This window comes from Euprymna scolopes, chromosome 7 (genome assembly GCF_053919585.1).
Source record: "Euprymna scolopes isolate OS-2025 chromosome 7, ASM5391958v1, whole genome shotgun sequence".
Classification (NCBI taxonomy): Eukaryota; Metazoa; Mollusca; class Cephalopoda; order Sepiida; family Sepiolidae; genus Euprymna; species Euprymna scolopes.
Window position 1 is genome coordinate 33,161,716 of NC_136488.1, and position 14,985 is coordinate 33,176,700.

Below are 14,985 nucleotides of genomic sequence, written 5' to 3' on the forward strand. Positions count from 1 at the left end.
ATTAATGAGTTTGTCAAAATTTCATTGCATCGACCGGGAATCGAACCCGGGCCGCACGCGTTGCAGGCGAGCATTCTACCACTGAACCACCGATGCGATATATCGTTCACAGAACATAATTCTTTCCTTTGCCATTTTGTCATTAATGCTTTGAATGTCATTCCAACAAAAGAAATCCAAATTACACTCTCATTATTTACTTAATTTTTTGTATTCTTCATTAATGAGTTTGACAAAATTTCATTGTATCGAACGGGAATCGAACCCGGGCCGCCCGCGTGGCAGGCGAGCATTCTACCACTGAACCACCGATGCGATATATCGTTCACAGAACATAATTTTTTCCTTTGCCATTTTGTCATTAATGCTTTGAATGTCATTCCAGCAAAAGGAATCGAAATTACACTCTCATTATTTACTTAATTTTTATGTATTCTTCATTAATGAGTTTGACAAAATTTCATTGTATCGACCTGAAATCGAACTCGGGCCGCCCGCGTGGCAGGCGAGCATTCTACCACTGAACCACCGATGCGATATATCGTTCACAGAACATAATTCTTTCCTTTGCCATTTTGTCATTAATGCTTTGAATGTCATTCCAACAAAACGAATCGAAATTACACTCTCATTATTTACTTATTTTAGATGTGTTCTTCATTAATGAGTTTGACAAAATTTCATTGCATCGACCGGGAATCGACCCCGGGCCGCCCGCGTGGCAGGCGAGCATTCTACCACTGAACCACCGATGCGATATATCGTTCACAGAACATAATTCTTTCCTTTGCCATTTTGTCATAAATGCTTTGAATGTCATTCCAACAAAAGGAATCGAAATTACACTCTCATTATTTACTTAATTTTTATGTATTCTTCATTAATGAGTTTGTCAAAATTTCATTGTATTGACCTGAAATCGAACCCGGGCCGCCCGCGTGGCAGGCGAGCATTCTACCACTGAACCACCGCTGCGATATATCGTTCACAGAACATAAGTATTTCCTTTGCCATTTTGTCATTAATGCTTTGAATGTCATTCCAACAAAAGGAATCGAAATTACACTCTCATTATTTACTTATTTTAGATGTGTTCTCCATTAATGAGTTTGACAAAATTTCATTGCATCGACCGGGATTCGAACCCGGTCCGCCCGCGTGGCAGGCGAGCATTCTACCACTGAACCACCGATGCGATATATCGTTCACAGAACATAATTCTTTCCTTTGCCATTTTGTCATTAATGCTTTGAATGTCATTCCAACAAAAGGAATCGAAATTACACTCTCATTATTTACTTATTTTTGATGTATTATTCAGTAATGAGTTTGACAAAGTTTCATTGCATCGACCGGGAATCGAACCCGGGCCGCCCGCGTGGGAGGCGAGCATTCTACCACTGAACCACCGATGCGATATATCGTTCACAGAACATAATTCTTTCCTTTGCCATTTTGTCATTAATGCTTTGAATGTCATTCCAACAAAACGAATCGAAATTACACTCTCATTATTTACTTCTTTTTGATGTATTCTTCATTAATGAGTTTGAAAAAATTTCATTGCATCGACCGGGAATCAAACCCGGGCTGCCACAGTGGAAGGCGAGCATTCTACCACTGAACCACCGATGCGATATATCGTTCACAGAACATAATTCTTTCCTTTGCCATTTTGTAATTAATGCTTTGAATGTCATTCCAACAAAAGGAATCGAAATTACACTCTCATTATTTAATTATTTTTGATGTATTGTTCATTAAAGAGTTTGACAAAATTTCATTGCTTCGACCGGGAATCGAACCCGGGCCGCCCGCGTGGCAGACGAGCATTCTACCACCGAACCACCGATGCGATATATCGTTCACGGAACATAATTCTTTCCTTTGCCATTTTGTCATTAATGCTTTGAATGTCATTCCAACAAAAGGAATCGAAATTACACTCTCATTATTTACTTATTTTTGATGTATTCTGCATTAATGAGTTTGACACAAGTCCATTTCGTCAACCGGGAATCGAACCCGGGCCGCCCGCGTGGCTGGCGAGCATTCTACCACTGAACCACCGATGCGATATATCGTTCACAGAACATAATTCTTTCCTTTGCTATTTTGTGATTAAGGCTTTGAATGTCATTCCAACAAAACGAATCGAAATTACACTCTCATTATTTACTTAATTTTTATCTATTCTTCATTAATGAGTTTAACAAAATTTCATTGCATCGACCGGGAATCAAACCCGGGCCGCCAGCGTGGCAAGCGAGCATTCTACCACTGAACCACCGATGCGATATATCGTTCACAGAACATAATTCTTTCCTTTGCCATTTTGTCATTAATGCTTTGAATGTCATTCCAACAAAAGGAATCGAAATTACACTCTCATTATTTACTTAATTTTTTGTATTCTTCATTAATGAGTTTGACAAAATTTCATTGTATCGAACGGGAATCGAACCCGGGCCGCCCGCGTGGCAGGCGAGCATTCTACCACTGAACCACCGATGCGATATATCGTTCACAGAACATAATTCTTTCCTTTGCCATTTTGTCATTAATGCTTTGAATGTCATTCCAACAAAAGGAATCGAAATTACACTCTCATTATTTACTTCGTTTTTTATGTATTCTTCATTAATGAGTTTGACAAAATTTCATTGCATCGATCGGGAATCGAACCGGGGCCGCCCGCGTGGCAGGCGAGCATTCTATTACTGAACCACCGATGCGATATATCGTTCACAGAACATAATTCTTTCCTTTGCCATTTTGTCATTAATGCTTTGAATGTCATTCCAACAAAAGGAATCGAAATTACACTCGCATTATTTTCTTCGTTTTTGATGTATTCTTCATTAATGAGTTTGACAAAATTTCATTGCATCGACCGGGAATCGCACCCGGCCCGCCCGCGTGGGAGGCGAGCATTCTACCACTGAACCACCGATGCGATATATCGTTCACACAACATAATTCTTTCCTTTCCCATTTTGTCATTAATTCTTTGAATGTCATTCCAACAAAAGGAATCGAAATTACACTCTCATTATTTACTTAATTTTTATGTATTCTTCATTAATGAGTTTGACAAAATTTCATTGCATCGACCGGGAATCGAACCCGGGCCGCCCGCGTCGCAGGCGAGCATTCTACCACTGAACCACCGATGCGATATATCGTTCACAGAACATATTTCTTTCCGTTGCCATTTTGTCATTAATGCTTTGAATGTCATTCCAACAAAAGGAATCCAACTTACACTCTCATTATTTACTAATTTTTGATGTATTCTTCATTAATGAGTTTGACAAAATTTCATTGCATCGACCGGGAATCGAACCCGGGCCGCCACAGTGGCAGGCGAGCATTCTACCACTGAACCACCGATGCGATATATCGTTCACAGAACATAATTTTTTCCTTTGCCATTTTGTCATTAATGCTGTGAATGTCATTCCAACAAAAGGAATCGAAATTACACTCTCATTATTTACTTATATTTTTATGTATTCTTCATAATTGAGTTTGACAAAATTTCATTGCATCGACCGGGAATCGAACCCGGGCCGCCCGCGTGGACGGCGTGCATTCTACCACTGAACCACCGATGCGATATATCGTTCACAGAACATAATTCTTTCCTTTGCCATTTTTTCATTAATGCTTTGAATGTCATTCCAACAAAAGGAATCGAAATTACACTCTCATTATTTACTTATTTTTGATGTATTGTTTATTAAAGAGTTTGACAAAGTTTCATTGCATCGACCGGGAATCGAACCCGGGCCGCCCGCGTGGGAGGCGAGCATTCTACCACTGAACCACCGATGCGATATATCGTTCACAGAACATAATTCTTTCCTTTGCCATTTTGTAATTAATGCTTTGAATGTCATTCCAACAAAAGGAATCGAAATTACACTCTCATTATTTACTTCGTTTTTTATGTATTCTTCATTAATGAGTTTTACAAAATTTCATTGCATCGACCGGGAATCGAACCCGGGCCGCCCGCGTGGCAGGCGAGCATTCTCCCACTGAACCACCGATGCGATATATCGTTCACAGAACATAATTCTTTCCTTTGCCATTTTGTCATTAATGCTTTGAATGTCATTCCAACAAAAGGAATCGAAATTACACTCTCATTATTTAATTATTTTTGATGTATTGTTAATTAAAGAGTTTGACAAAGTTTCATTGCATCGACCGGGAATCGAACCCGGGCCGCCCGCGTGGGAGGCGAGCATTCTACCACTGAACCACCGATGCGATATATCGTTCACAGAACATAATTCTTTCCTTTGCCATTTTGTCATTAATGCTTTGAATGTCATTCCAACAAAAGGAATCGAAATTACACTCTCATTATTTACTTATTTTAGATGTGTTCTTCATTGATGAGTTTGAAAAAATTTCATTGCATCGACCGGGAATCGCACCCGGGCCGCCCGCGTGGCAGGTTAGCATTCTACCACTGAACCACCGATGCGATATATCGTTCACAGAACATAATTCTTTCCTTTGCCCTTTTGTCATTAATGCTTTGAATGTCATTCCAACAAAAGGAATCGAAATTACACTCTCATTATTTACTTATTTTTGATGTATTGTTCATTAAAGAGTTTGACAAAGTTTCATTGCATCGACCGGGAATCGAACCCGGGCCGCCAGCGTGGCAGGCGAGCATTCTACCACTGAACCACCGATGCGATATATCGTTCACAGAACATAATTCTTTCCTTTGCCATTTTGTCATTAATGCTTTGAATGTCATTCCAACAAAAGGAATCGAAATTACACTCTCATTATTTACTTAATTTTTATGTATTCTTCATTAATGAGTTTGACAAAATTTCATTGTATCGACCGGAAATCGAAACCGGGCCGCCCGCGTGGCAGGCGAGCATTCTACCACTGAACCACCGATGCGATATATCGTTCACAGAACATAATTCTTTCCTTTGCCATTTTGTCATTAATGCTTTGAATGTCATTCCAACAAAAGGAATCGAAATTACACTCTCATTATTTACTTTATTTTTATGTATTCTTCATTAATGAGTTTGACAAAATTTCATTGTATCGACCGGAAATCGAACCCGGGCCGCCCGCGTGGCAGGCGAGCATTCTACCACTGAACCACCGATGCGATATATCGTTCACAGAACATAATTCTTTCCTTTGCCATTTTGTCATTAATGCTTTGAATGTCATTCCAACAAATCGAATCGAAATTACACTCTCATTATTTACTTATTTTAGATGTGTTCTTCATTAATGAGTTTGACAAAATTTCATTGCATCGACCGGGAATCGAACCCGGGCCGCCCGCGTGGACGGTGAGCATTCTACCACTGAACCACCGATGCGATATATCGTTCGCAGAACATAATTCTTTCCTTTGCCATTTTGTCATTAATGCTTTGAATGTCATTCCAACAAAAGGAATCGAAATTACACTCTCATTATTTACTTATTTTTGATGTATTGTTCATTAAAGAGTTTGACAAAATTTCATTGCATCGACCGGGAATCGACCTCGGGCCGCCAGCGTCGTCGGCGAGCATTCTACCACTGAACCACCGATGCGATATATCGTTCACAGAACATAATTCTTTCCTTTCCCATTTTGTCATTAATGCGTTGAATGTCATTCCAACAAAAGGAATCGAAATTACACTCTCATTATTTACTTTATTTTTATGTATTCTTCATTAATGAGTTTGACAAAATTTCATTGCATCGACCGGGAATCGAACCCGAGCCGTCTGCGTGGCAGGCGAGCATTCTACCACTGAACCACCGATGCGATATATCGTTCACAGAACATAATTCTTTCCTTTGCCATTTTGTCATTAATGCTTTGAATGTCATTCCAACAAAAGGAATCGAAATTACACTCTCATTATTTACTTTATTTTTATGTATTCTTCATTAATTAGTTTGACAAAATTTCATTGCATCGACCGGGAATCGCACCCGGGCCGCGCGCGTGGGAGGCGAGCATTCTATTACTGAACCACCGATGCGATATATCGTTGACAGAACATAATTCTTTCCTTTCCCATTTTGTCATTAATTCTTTGAATGTCATTCCAACAAAAGGAATCGAAATTACACTCTCATTATTTACTTAATTTTTATGTATTCTTCATTAATGAGTTTGACAAAATTTCATTGCATCGACCGGGAATCGAACCCGGGCCGCCCGCGTCGCAGGCGAGCATTCTACCACTGAACCACCGATGCGATATATCGTTCACAGAACATAATAATGCTTTCCTTTGCCATTTTGTCATTAATGCTTTGAATGTCATTCCAACAAAAGGAATCCAAATTACACTCTCATTATTTACTTATTTTTGATGTATTGTTCATTAAAGAGTTTGAAAAACTTTCATTGCATCGACCGGGAATCGAACCCGGGCTGCAACAGTGGCAGGGGAGCATTCTACCACTGAACCACCGATGCGATATATCGTTCACAGAACATAATTTTTTCCTTTGCCATTTTGTCATTAATGCTTTGAATGTCATTCCAACAAAAGGAATCGAAATTACACTCTCATTATTTACTTCGTTTTTTATGTATTCTTCATTAATGAGTTTGTCAAAATTTCATTGCATCGACCGGGAATCGAACCCGGGCCGCACGCGTGGCAGGCGAGCATTCTACCACTGAACCACCGATGCGATATATCGTTCACAGAACATAATTCTTTCCTTTGCCATTTTGTCATTAATGCTTTGAATGTCATTCCAACAAAAGGAATCGAAATTACACTCTCATTATTTACTTAATTTTTATCTATTCTTCATTAATGAGTTTAACAAAATTTCATTGCATCGACCGGGAATCAAACCCGGGCCGCCAGCGTGGCAAGCGAGCCTTCTACCACTGAACCACCGATGCGATATATCGTTCACAGAACATAATTCTTTCCTTTGCCATTTTGTCATTAATGCTTTGAATGTCATTCCAACAAAAGGAATCGAAATTACACTCTCATTATTTACTTAATTTTTTGTATTCTTCATTAATGAGTTTGACAAAATTTCATTGTATCGAACGGGAATCGAACCCGGGCCGCCCGCGTGGCAGGCGAGCATTCTACCACTGAACCACCGATGCGATATATCGTTCACAGAACATAATTCTTTCCTTTGCCATTTTGTCATTAATGCTTTGAATGTCATTCCAACAAAAGGAATCGAAATTACACTCTCATTATTTACTTCGTTTTTTATGTATTCTTCATTAATGAGTTTGACAAAATTTCATTGCATCGATCGGGAATCGAACCGGGGCCGCCCGCGTGGCAGGCGAGCATTCTATTACTGAACCACCGATGCGATATATCGTTCACAGAACATAATTCTTTCCTTTGCCATTTTGTCATTAATGCTTTGAATGTCATTCCAACAAAAGGAATCGAAATTACACTCGCATTATTTTCTTCGTTTTTGATGTATTCTTCATTAATGAGTTTGACAAAATTTCATTGCATCGACCGGGAATCGCACCCGGCCCGCCCGCGTGGGAGGCGAGCATTCTACCACTGAACCACCGATGCGATATATCGTTCACACAACATAATTCTTTCCTTTCCCATTTTGTCATTAATTCTTTGAATGTCATTCCAACAAAAGGAATCGAAATTACACTCTCATTATTTACTTAATTTTTATGTATTCTTCATTAATGAGTTTGACAAAATTTCATTGCATCGACCGGGAATCGAACCCGGGCCGCCCGCGTCGCAGGCGAGCATTCTACCACTGAACCACCGATGCGATATATCGTTCACAGAACATAATAATGCTTTCCTTTGCCATTTTGTCATTAATGCTTTGAATGTCATTCCAACAAAAGGAATCCAAATTACACTCTCATTATTTACTTATTTTTGATGTATTGTTCATTAAAGAGTTTGAAAAACTTTCATTGCATCGACCGGGAATCGAACCCGGGCGGCCACAGTGGCAGGGGAGCATTCTACCACTGAACCACCGATGCGATATATCGTTCACAGAACATAATTCTTTCCTTTGCCATTTTGTCATTAATGCTTTGAATGTCATTCCAACAAAAGGAATCGAAATTACACTCTCATTATTTACTTCGTTTTTTATGTATTCTTAATTAATGAGTTTGTCAAAATTTCATTGCATCGACCGGGAATCGAACCCGGGCCGCACGCGTTGCAGGCGAGCATTCTATCACTGAACCACCGATGCGATATATCGTTCACAGAACATAATTCTTTCCTTTGCCATTTTGTCATTAATGCTTTGAATGTCATTCCAACAAAAGAAATCCAAATTACACTCTCATTATTTACTTAATTTTTTGTATTCTTCATTAATGTGTTTGACAAAATTTCATTGTATCGAACGGGAATCGAACCCGGGCCGCCCGCGTGGCAGGCGAGCATTCTACCACTGAACCACCGATGCGATATATCGTTCACAGAACATAATTTTTTTCTTTTGCCATTTTGTCATTAATGCTTTGAATGTCATTCCAGCAAAAGGAATCGAAATTACACTCTCATTATTTACTTAATTTTTATGTATTCTTCATTAATGAGTTTGACAAAATTTCATTGTATCGACCTGAAATCGAACTCGGGCCGCCCGCGTGGCAGGCGAGCATTCTACCACTGAACCACCGATGCGATATATCGTTCACAGAACATAATTCTTTCCTTTGCCATTTTGTCATTAATGCTTTGAATGTCATTCCAACAAAACGAATCGAAATTACACTCTCATTATTTACTTATTTTAGATGTGTTCTTCATTAATGAGTTTGACAAAATTTCATTGCATCGACCGGGAATCGACCCCGGGCCGCCCGCGTGGCAGGCGAGCATTCTACCACTGAACCACCGATGCGATATATCGTTCACAGAACATAATTCTTTCCTTTGCCATTTTGTCATTAATGCTTTGAATGTCATTCCAACAAAAGGAATCGAAATTACACTCTCATTATTTACTTAATTTTTATGTATTCTTCATTAATGAGTTTGTCAAAATTTCATTGTATTGACCTGAAATCGAACCCGGGCCGCCCGCGTGGCAGGCGAGCATTCTACCACTGAACCACCGCTGCGATATATCGTTCACAGAACATAAGTATTTCCTTTGCCATTTTGTCATTAATGCTTTGAATGTCATTCCAACAAAAGGAATCGAAATTACACTCTCATTATTTACTTATTTTAGATGTGTTCTCCATTAATGAGTTTGACAAAATTTCATTGCATCGACCGGGATTCGAACCCGGTCCGCCCGCGTGGCAGGCGAGCATTCTACCACTGAACCACCGATGCGATATATCGTTCACAGAACATAATTCTTTCCTTTGCCATTTTGTCATTAATGCTTTGAATGTCATTCCAACAAAAGGAATCGAAATTACACTCTCATTATTTACTTATTTTTGATGTATTGTTCAGTAATGAGTTTGACAAAGTTTCATTGCATCGACCGGGAATCGAACCCGGGCCGCCCGCGTGGGAGGCGAGCATTCTACCACTGAACCACCGATGCGATATATCGTTCACAGAACATAATTCTTTCCTTTGCCATTTTGTCATTAATGCTTTGAATGTCATTCCAACAAAACGAATCGAAATTACACTCTCATTATTTACTTCTTTTTGATGTATTCTTCATTAATGAGTTTGAAAAAATTTCATTGCATCGACCGGGAATCAAACCCGGGCTGCCACAGTGGAAGGCGAGCATTCTACCACTGAACCACCGATGCGATATATCGTTCACAGAACATAATTCTTTCCTTTGCCATTTTGTAATTAATGCTTTGAATGTCATTCCAACAAAAGGAATCGAAATTACACTCTCATTATTTAATTATTTTTGATGTATTGTTCATTAAAGAGTTTGACAAAATTTCATTGCTTCGACCGGGAATCGAACCCGGGCCGCCCGCGTGGCTGGCGAGCATTCTACCACTGAACCACCGATGCGATATATCGTTCACAGAACATAATTCTTTCCTTTGCTATTTTGTGATTAAGGCTTTGAATGTCATTCCAACAAAACGAATCGAAATTACACTCTCATTATTTACTTAATTTTTATCTATTCTTCATTAATGAGTTTAACAAAATTTCATTGCATCGACCGGGAATCAAACCCGGGCCGCCAGCGTGGCAAGCGAGCATTCCACCACTGAACCACCGATGCGATATATCGTTCACAGAACATAATTCTTTCCTTTGCCATTTTGTCATTAATGCTTTGAATGTCATTCCAACAAAAGGAATCGAAATTACACTCTCATTATTTACTTAATTTTTTGTATTCTTCATTAATGAGTTTGACAAAATTTCATTGTATCGAACGGGAATCGAACCCGGGCCGCCCGCGTGGCAGGCGAGCATTCTACCACTGAACCACCGATGCGATATATCGTTCACAGAACATAATTCTTTCCTTTGTTATTTTGTCATTAATGCTTTGAATGTCATTCCAACAAAAGGAATCGAAATTACACTCTCATTATTTACTTCGTTTTTTATGTATTCTTCATTAATGAGTTTGACAAAATTTCATTGCATCGATCGGGAATCGAACCGGGGCCGCCCGCGTGGCAGGCGAGCATTCTATTACTGAACCACCGATGCGATATATCGTTCACAGAACATAATTCTTTCCTTTGCCATTTTGTCATTAATGCTTTGAACGTCATTCCAACAAAAGGAATCGAAATTACACTCGCATTATTTTCTTCGTTTTTGATGTATTCTTCATTAATGAGTTTGACAAAATTTCATTGCATCGACCGGGAATCGCACCCGGCCCGCCCGCGTGGGAGGCGAGCATTCTACCACTGAACCACCGATGCGATATATCGTTCACACAACATAATTCTTTCCTTTCCCATTTTGTCATTAATTCTTTGAATGTCATTCCAACAAAAGGAATCGAAATTACACTCTCATTATTTACTTAATTTTTATGTATTCTTCATTAATGAGTTTGACAAAATTTCATTGCATCGACCGGGAATCGAACCCGGGCCGCCCGCGTCGCAGGCGAGCATTCTACCACTGAACCACCGATGCTATATATCGTTCACAGAACATAATAATGCTTTACTTTGCCATTTTGTCATTAATGCTTTGAATGTCATTCCAACAAAAGGAATCCAAATTACACTCTCATTATTTACTTATTTTTGATGTATTGTTCATTAAAGAGTTTGAAAAACTTTCATTGCATCGACCGGGAATCGAACCCGGGCGGCCACAGTGGCAGGGGAGCATTCTACCACTGAACCACCGATGCGATATATCGTTCACAGAACATAATTCTTTCCTTTGCCATTTTGTCATTAATGCTTTGAATGTCATTCCAACAAAAGGAATCGAAATTACACTCTCATTATTTACTTCGTTTTTTATGTATTCTTCATTAATGAGTTTGTCAAAATTTCATTGCATCGACCGGGAATCGAACCCGGGCCGCACGCGTTGCAGGCGAGCATTCTACCACTGAACCACCGATGCGATATATCGTTCACAGAACATAATTCTTTCCTTTGCCATTTTGTCATTAATGCTTTGAATGTCATTCCAACAAAAGGAATCGAAATTACACTCTCATTATTTACTTCGTTTTTTATGTATTCTTAATTAATGAGTTTGTCAAAATTTCATTGCATCGACCGGGAATCGAACCCGGGCCGCACGCGTTGCAGGCGAGCATTCTACCACTGAACCACCGATGCGATATATCGTTCACAGAACATAATTCTTTCCTTTGCCATTTTGTCATTAATGCTTTGAATGTCATTCCAACAAAAGAAATCCAAATTACACTCTCATTATTTACTTAATTTTTTGTATTCTTCATTAATGAGTTTGACAAAATTTCATTGTATCGAACGGGAATCGAACCCGGGCCGCCCGCGTGGCAGGCGAGCATTCTACCACTGAACCACCGATGCGATATATCGTTCACAGAACATAATTCTTTCCTTTGCCATTTTGTCATTAATGCTTTGAATGTCATTCCAACAAAAGGAATCGAAATTACACTCTCATTATTTACTTAATTTTTATGTATTCTTCATTAATGAGTTTGACAAAATTTCATTGTATCGACCTGAAATCGAACTCGGGCCGCCCGCGTGGCAGGCGAGCATTCTACCACTGAACCACCGATGCGATATATCGTTCACAGAACATAATTCTTTCCTTTGCCATTTTGTCATTAATGCTTTGAATGTCATTCCAACAAAAGGAATCGAAATTACACTCTCATTATTTACTTATTTTAGATGTGTTCTTCATTAATGAGTTTGACAAAATTTCATTGCATCGACCGGGAATCGACCCCGGGCCGCCCGCGTGGCAGGCGAGCATTCTACCACTGAACCACCGATGCGATATATCGTTCACAGAACATAATTCTTTCCTTTGCCATTTTGTCATTAATGCTTTGAATGTCATTCCAACAAAAGGAATCGAAATTACACTCTCATTATTTACTTATTTTAGATGTGTTCTCCATTAATGAGTTTGACAAAATTTCATTGCATCGACCGGGATTCGAACCCGGTCCGCCCGCGTGGCAGGCGAGCATTCTACCACTGAACCACCGATGCGATATATCGTTCACAGAACATAATTCTTTCCTTTGCCATTTTGTCATTAATTCTTTGAATGTCATTCCAACAAAAGGAATCGAAATTACACTCTCATTATTTACGATGTATTCTTCATTAATGAGTTTTACAAAATTTCATTGCATCGACCCGGAATCGAACCCGGGCCGCCCGCGCTGCAGGCAAGCATTCTACCACTGAACCACCGATGCGATATATCGTTCACAGAACATAATTCTTTCCTTTGCCATTTTGTCATTAATGCTTTGAATGTCATTCCAACAAAACGAATCGAAATTACACTCTCATTATTTACTTATTTTTGATGTATTCTTCATTAATGAGTTTAACAAAATTTCATTGCATCGACCGGGAATCGAACCCGGGCCGCCCGCGTGGCAGGCGAGCATTCTACCACTGAACCACCGATGCGATATATCGTTCACAGAACATAATTATTTCCTTTGCCATTTTGTCATTAATGCTTTGAATGTCATTCCAACAAAAGGAATCGAAATTACACTCTCATTATTTACTTATTTTTTATGTATTCTTCATTAATGAGTTTGACAAAATTTCATTGTATCGACCGGGAATCGAACCCGGGCCGCCCGCGTGGAAGGCGAGCATTTTACCACTGAACCACCGATGCGACATATCGTTCACAGAACATAATTCTTTCCTTTGCCATTTTGTCATTAATGCTTTGAATGTCATTCCAACAAAAGGAATCGAAATTACACTCTCATTATTTACTTATTTTTGATGTATTCTTCATTAATGAGTTTGACAAAAATTCATTGCATCGACCGGGAATCGAACCCGGGCCGCCCGCGTGGCAGGCGAGCATTCTACCACTGAACCACCGATGCGATATATCGTTCACAGAACATAATTCTTTCCTTTGCCATTTTGTCATTAATGCTTTGAATGTCATTCCAACAAAAGGAATCGAAATTACACTCTCATTATTTACTTATTTTTGATGTATTCTTCATTAATGAGTTTAACAAAATTTCATTGCATCGACCGGGAATCGAACCCGGGCCGCCCGCGTGGCAGGCGAGCATTCTACCACTGAACCACCGATGCGATATATCGTTCACAGAACATAATTCTTTCCTTTGCCATTTTGTCATTAATGCTTTGAATGTCATTCCAACAAAAGGAATCGAAATTACACTCTCATTATTTACGTATTTTTGATGTATTCTTCATTAATGAGTTTGACAAAATTTCATTGCATCGACCGGAAATCGAGCCCGGGCCGCCTGCGTGGAAGGCGAGCATTTTACCACTGAACCACCGATTCGATATATCGTTCACAGAACATAATTCTTTCCTTTGCCATTTTGTCATTAATGCTTTGAATGTCATTCCAACAAAAGGAATCGAAATTACACTCTCATTATTTACTTATTTTTTATGTATTCTTCATTAATGAGTTTGACAAACATTTCATTGCATCGACCGGGAATCGAACCCGGGCCGCCCGCGTGGCAGGCGAGCATTCTACCACTGAACCACCGATGCGATATATCGTCCACAGAACATAATTCTTTCCTTTGCCATTTTGTCATTAATGCTTTGAATGTCATTCCAACAAAAGGAATCGAAATTACACTCTCATTATTTACTTATTTTTGATTTATTCTTCATTAATGAGTTTGACACAATTTCATTGCATCGACCGGGAATCGAACACGGGCCGCCCGCGTGGCAGGCGAGCATTCTACCACTGAACCAGCGATGCGATATATCGTTCACAGAACGTAATTCTTTCCTTTGCCATTTTGTCATTAATGCTTTGAATGTCATTCCAACAAAAGGAATCGAAATTACACTCTCATTATTTTCTTATTTTTTATGTATTCTTCATTAATGAGTTTGACAAAATTTCATTGCATCGACCGGGAATCGAACCCGGGCCGCCCGCGTGGCAGGCGAGCATTCTACCACTGAACCACCGATGCGATATATCGTTCACAGAACATAATTCTTTCCTTTGCCATTTTGTCCTTAATGCTTTGAATGTCATTCCAACAAAAGGAATCGAAATTACACTCTCAGTATTTACTTATTTTTTATGTATTCTTCATTAATGAGTTTGACAAAATTTCATTGCCTCGACCGGGAATCGAACCCGCGCCGCTCGCGTTGCAGGCGAGCATTCTACCACTGAACCACCGATGCGATATATCGTTCACAGAACATAATTCTTTCCTTTGCCATTTTGTAATTAATGCTTTGAATGTCATTACAACAAAAGAAATCGAAATTACACTCTCATTATTTACTTCGTTTTTTATGTATTCTCCATTAATGAGTTTGAC

The 14,985-nt window shown here is 39.3% G+C and overlaps 34 non-coding genes across 34 annotated transcripts; all 34 read right to left on the reverse strand.

Annotated features, from left to right (window-relative positions):
• Nucleotides 1-25: 25 nt before the first annotated feature.
• Nucleotides 26-96, reverse strand: Trnac-gca (transfer RNA cysteine (anticodon GCA)). Its single transcript has one exon. It is a non-coding gene; the product is annotated as a tRNA-Cys (tRNA).
• Nucleotides 97-684: 588 nt separating this feature from the next.
• Trnag-gcc (transfer RNA glycine (anticodon GCC)) lies at nucleotides 685-755 on the reverse strand. Its single transcript has one exon. It is a non-coding gene; the product is annotated as a tRNA-Gly (tRNA).
• A 369-nt stretch (nucleotides 756-1,124) lies between these two features.
• On the reverse strand, nucleotides 1,125-1,195 carry Trnag-gcc (transfer RNA glycine (anticodon GCC)). Its single transcript has one exon. It is a non-coding gene; the product is annotated as a tRNA-Gly (tRNA).
• A 149-nt stretch (nucleotides 1,196-1,344) lies between these two features.
• On the reverse strand, nucleotides 1,345-1,415 carry Trnag-ccc (transfer RNA glycine (anticodon CCC)). Its single transcript has one exon. It is a non-coding gene; the product is annotated as a tRNA-Gly (tRNA).
• A 1,470-nt stretch (nucleotides 1,416-2,885) lies between these two features.
• On the reverse strand, nucleotides 2,886-2,956 carry Trnag-ccc (transfer RNA glycine (anticodon CCC)). Its single transcript has one exon. It is a non-coding gene; the product is annotated as a tRNA-Gly (tRNA).
• A 149-nt stretch (nucleotides 2,957-3,105) lies between these two features.
• Nucleotides 3,106-3,176, reverse strand: Trnar-gcg (transfer RNA arginine (anticodon GCG)). Its single transcript has one exon. It is a non-coding gene; the product is annotated as a tRNA-Arg (tRNA).
• Nucleotides 3,177-3,546: 370 nt separating this feature from the next.
• On the reverse strand, nucleotides 3,547-3,617 carry Trnag-ucc (transfer RNA glycine (anticodon UCC)). The gene has a single exon. It is a non-coding gene; the product is annotated as a tRNA-Gly (tRNA).
• Nucleotides 3,618-3,766: 149 nt separating this feature from the next.
• On the reverse strand, nucleotides 3,767-3,837 carry Trnag-ccc (transfer RNA glycine (anticodon CCC)). Its single transcript has one exon. It is a non-coding gene; the product is annotated as a tRNA-Gly (tRNA).
• Nucleotides 3,838-3,987: 150 nt separating this feature from the next.
• Nucleotides 3,988-4,058, reverse strand: Trnag-gcc (transfer RNA glycine (anticodon GCC)). Its single transcript has one exon. It is a non-coding gene; the product is annotated as a tRNA-Gly (tRNA).
• A 149-nt stretch (nucleotides 4,059-4,207) lies between these two features.
• On the reverse strand, nucleotides 4,208-4,278 carry Trnag-ccc (transfer RNA glycine (anticodon CCC)). Its single transcript has one exon. It is a non-coding gene; the product is annotated as a tRNA-Gly (tRNA).
• Nucleotides 4,279-4,647: 369 nt separating this feature from the next.
• On the reverse strand, nucleotides 4,648-4,718 carry Trnag-gcc (transfer RNA glycine (anticodon GCC)). The gene has a single exon. It is a non-coding gene; the product is annotated as a tRNA-Gly (tRNA).
• A 589-nt stretch (nucleotides 4,719-5,307) lies between these two features.
• Nucleotides 5,308-5,378, reverse strand: Trnag-ucc (transfer RNA glycine (anticodon UCC)). The gene has a single exon. It is a non-coding gene; the product is annotated as a tRNA-Gly (tRNA).
• An 809-nt stretch (nucleotides 5,379-6,187) lies between these two features.
• On the reverse strand, nucleotides 6,188-6,258 carry Trnar-gcg (transfer RNA arginine (anticodon GCG)). The gene has a single exon. It is a non-coding gene; the product is annotated as a tRNA-Arg (tRNA).
• A 373-nt stretch (nucleotides 6,259-6,631) lies between these two features.
• Trnag-gcc (transfer RNA glycine (anticodon GCC)) lies at nucleotides 6,632-6,702 on the reverse strand. Its single transcript has one exon. It is a non-coding gene; the product is annotated as a tRNA-Gly (tRNA).
• An 810-nt stretch (nucleotides 6,703-7,512) lies between these two features.
• On the reverse strand, nucleotides 7,513-7,583 carry Trnag-ccc (transfer RNA glycine (anticodon CCC)). Its single transcript has one exon. It is a non-coding gene; the product is annotated as a tRNA-Gly (tRNA).
• A 149-nt stretch (nucleotides 7,584-7,732) lies between these two features.
• Nucleotides 7,733-7,803, reverse strand: Trnar-gcg (transfer RNA arginine (anticodon GCG)). Its single transcript has one exon. It is a non-coding gene; the product is annotated as a tRNA-Arg (tRNA).
• A 373-nt stretch (nucleotides 7,804-8,176) lies between these two features.
• Nucleotides 8,177-8,247, reverse strand: Trnac-gca (transfer RNA cysteine (anticodon GCA)). The gene has a single exon. It is a non-coding gene; the product is annotated as a tRNA-Cys (tRNA).
• Nucleotides 8,248-8,836: 589 nt separating this feature from the next.
• Nucleotides 8,837-8,907, reverse strand: Trnag-gcc (transfer RNA glycine (anticodon GCC)). The gene has a single exon. It is a non-coding gene; the product is annotated as a tRNA-Gly (tRNA).
• Nucleotides 8,908-9,276: 369 nt separating this feature from the next.
• On the reverse strand, nucleotides 9,277-9,347 carry Trnag-gcc (transfer RNA glycine (anticodon GCC)). Its single transcript has one exon. It is a non-coding gene; the product is annotated as a tRNA-Gly (tRNA).
• A 149-nt stretch (nucleotides 9,348-9,496) lies between these two features.
• Nucleotides 9,497-9,567, reverse strand: Trnag-ccc (transfer RNA glycine (anticodon CCC)). The gene has a single exon. It is a non-coding gene; the product is annotated as a tRNA-Gly (tRNA).
• A 1,250-nt stretch (nucleotides 9,568-10,817) lies between these two features.
• Nucleotides 10,818-10,888, reverse strand: Trnag-ccc (transfer RNA glycine (anticodon CCC)). The gene has a single exon. It is a non-coding gene; the product is annotated as a tRNA-Gly (tRNA).
• Nucleotides 10,889-11,037: 149 nt separating this feature from the next.
• Trnar-gcg (transfer RNA arginine (anticodon GCG)) lies at nucleotides 11,038-11,108 on the reverse strand. Its single transcript has one exon. It is a non-coding gene; the product is annotated as a tRNA-Arg (tRNA).
• A 373-nt stretch (nucleotides 11,109-11,481) lies between these two features.
• Nucleotides 11,482-11,552, reverse strand: Trnac-gca (transfer RNA cysteine (anticodon GCA)). Its single transcript has one exon. It is a non-coding gene; the product is annotated as a tRNA-Cys (tRNA).
• Nucleotides 11,553-11,702: 150 nt separating this feature from the next.
• Trnac-gca (transfer RNA cysteine (anticodon GCA)) lies at nucleotides 11,703-11,773 on the reverse strand. Its single transcript has one exon. It is a non-coding gene; the product is annotated as a tRNA-Cys (tRNA).
• Nucleotides 11,774-12,361: 588 nt separating this feature from the next.
• Nucleotides 12,362-12,432, reverse strand: Trnag-gcc (transfer RNA glycine (anticodon GCC)). Its single transcript has one exon. It is a non-coding gene; the product is annotated as a tRNA-Gly (tRNA).
• Nucleotides 12,433-12,581: 149 nt separating this feature from the next.
• Trnag-gcc (transfer RNA glycine (anticodon GCC)) lies at nucleotides 12,582-12,652 on the reverse strand. Its single transcript has one exon. It is a non-coding gene; the product is annotated as a tRNA-Gly (tRNA).
• A 141-nt stretch (nucleotides 12,653-12,793) lies between these two features.
• Nucleotides 12,794-12,864, reverse strand: Trnac-gca (transfer RNA cysteine (anticodon GCA)). Its single transcript has one exon. It is a non-coding gene; the product is annotated as a tRNA-Cys (tRNA).
• Nucleotides 12,865-13,013: 149 nt separating this feature from the next.
• Nucleotides 13,014-13,084, reverse strand: Trnag-gcc (transfer RNA glycine (anticodon GCC)). The gene has a single exon. It is a non-coding gene; the product is annotated as a tRNA-Gly (tRNA).
• Nucleotides 13,085-13,233: 149 nt separating this feature from the next.
• On the reverse strand, nucleotides 13,234-13,304 carry Trnag-ucc (transfer RNA glycine (anticodon UCC)). The gene has a single exon. It is a non-coding gene; the product is annotated as a tRNA-Gly (tRNA).
• Nucleotides 13,305-13,453: 149 nt separating this feature from the next.
• Nucleotides 13,454-13,524, reverse strand: Trnag-gcc (transfer RNA glycine (anticodon GCC)). Its single transcript has one exon. It is a non-coding gene; the product is annotated as a tRNA-Gly (tRNA).
• A 149-nt stretch (nucleotides 13,525-13,673) lies between these two features.
• Nucleotides 13,674-13,744, reverse strand: Trnag-gcc (transfer RNA glycine (anticodon GCC)). Its single transcript has one exon. It is a non-coding gene; the product is annotated as a tRNA-Gly (tRNA).
• A 370-nt stretch (nucleotides 13,745-14,114) lies between these two features.
• Nucleotides 14,115-14,185, reverse strand: Trnag-gcc (transfer RNA glycine (anticodon GCC)). The gene has a single exon. It is a non-coding gene; the product is annotated as a tRNA-Gly (tRNA).
• Nucleotides 14,186-14,554: 369 nt separating this feature from the next.
• Trnag-gcc (transfer RNA glycine (anticodon GCC)) lies at nucleotides 14,555-14,625 on the reverse strand. Its single transcript has one exon. It is a non-coding gene; the product is annotated as a tRNA-Gly (tRNA).
• Nucleotides 14,626-14,774: 149 nt separating this feature from the next.
• Nucleotides 14,775-14,845, reverse strand: Trnac-gca (transfer RNA cysteine (anticodon GCA)). The gene has a single exon. It is a non-coding gene; the product is annotated as a tRNA-Cys (tRNA).
• Nucleotides 14,846-14,985: the final 140 nt, after the last annotated feature.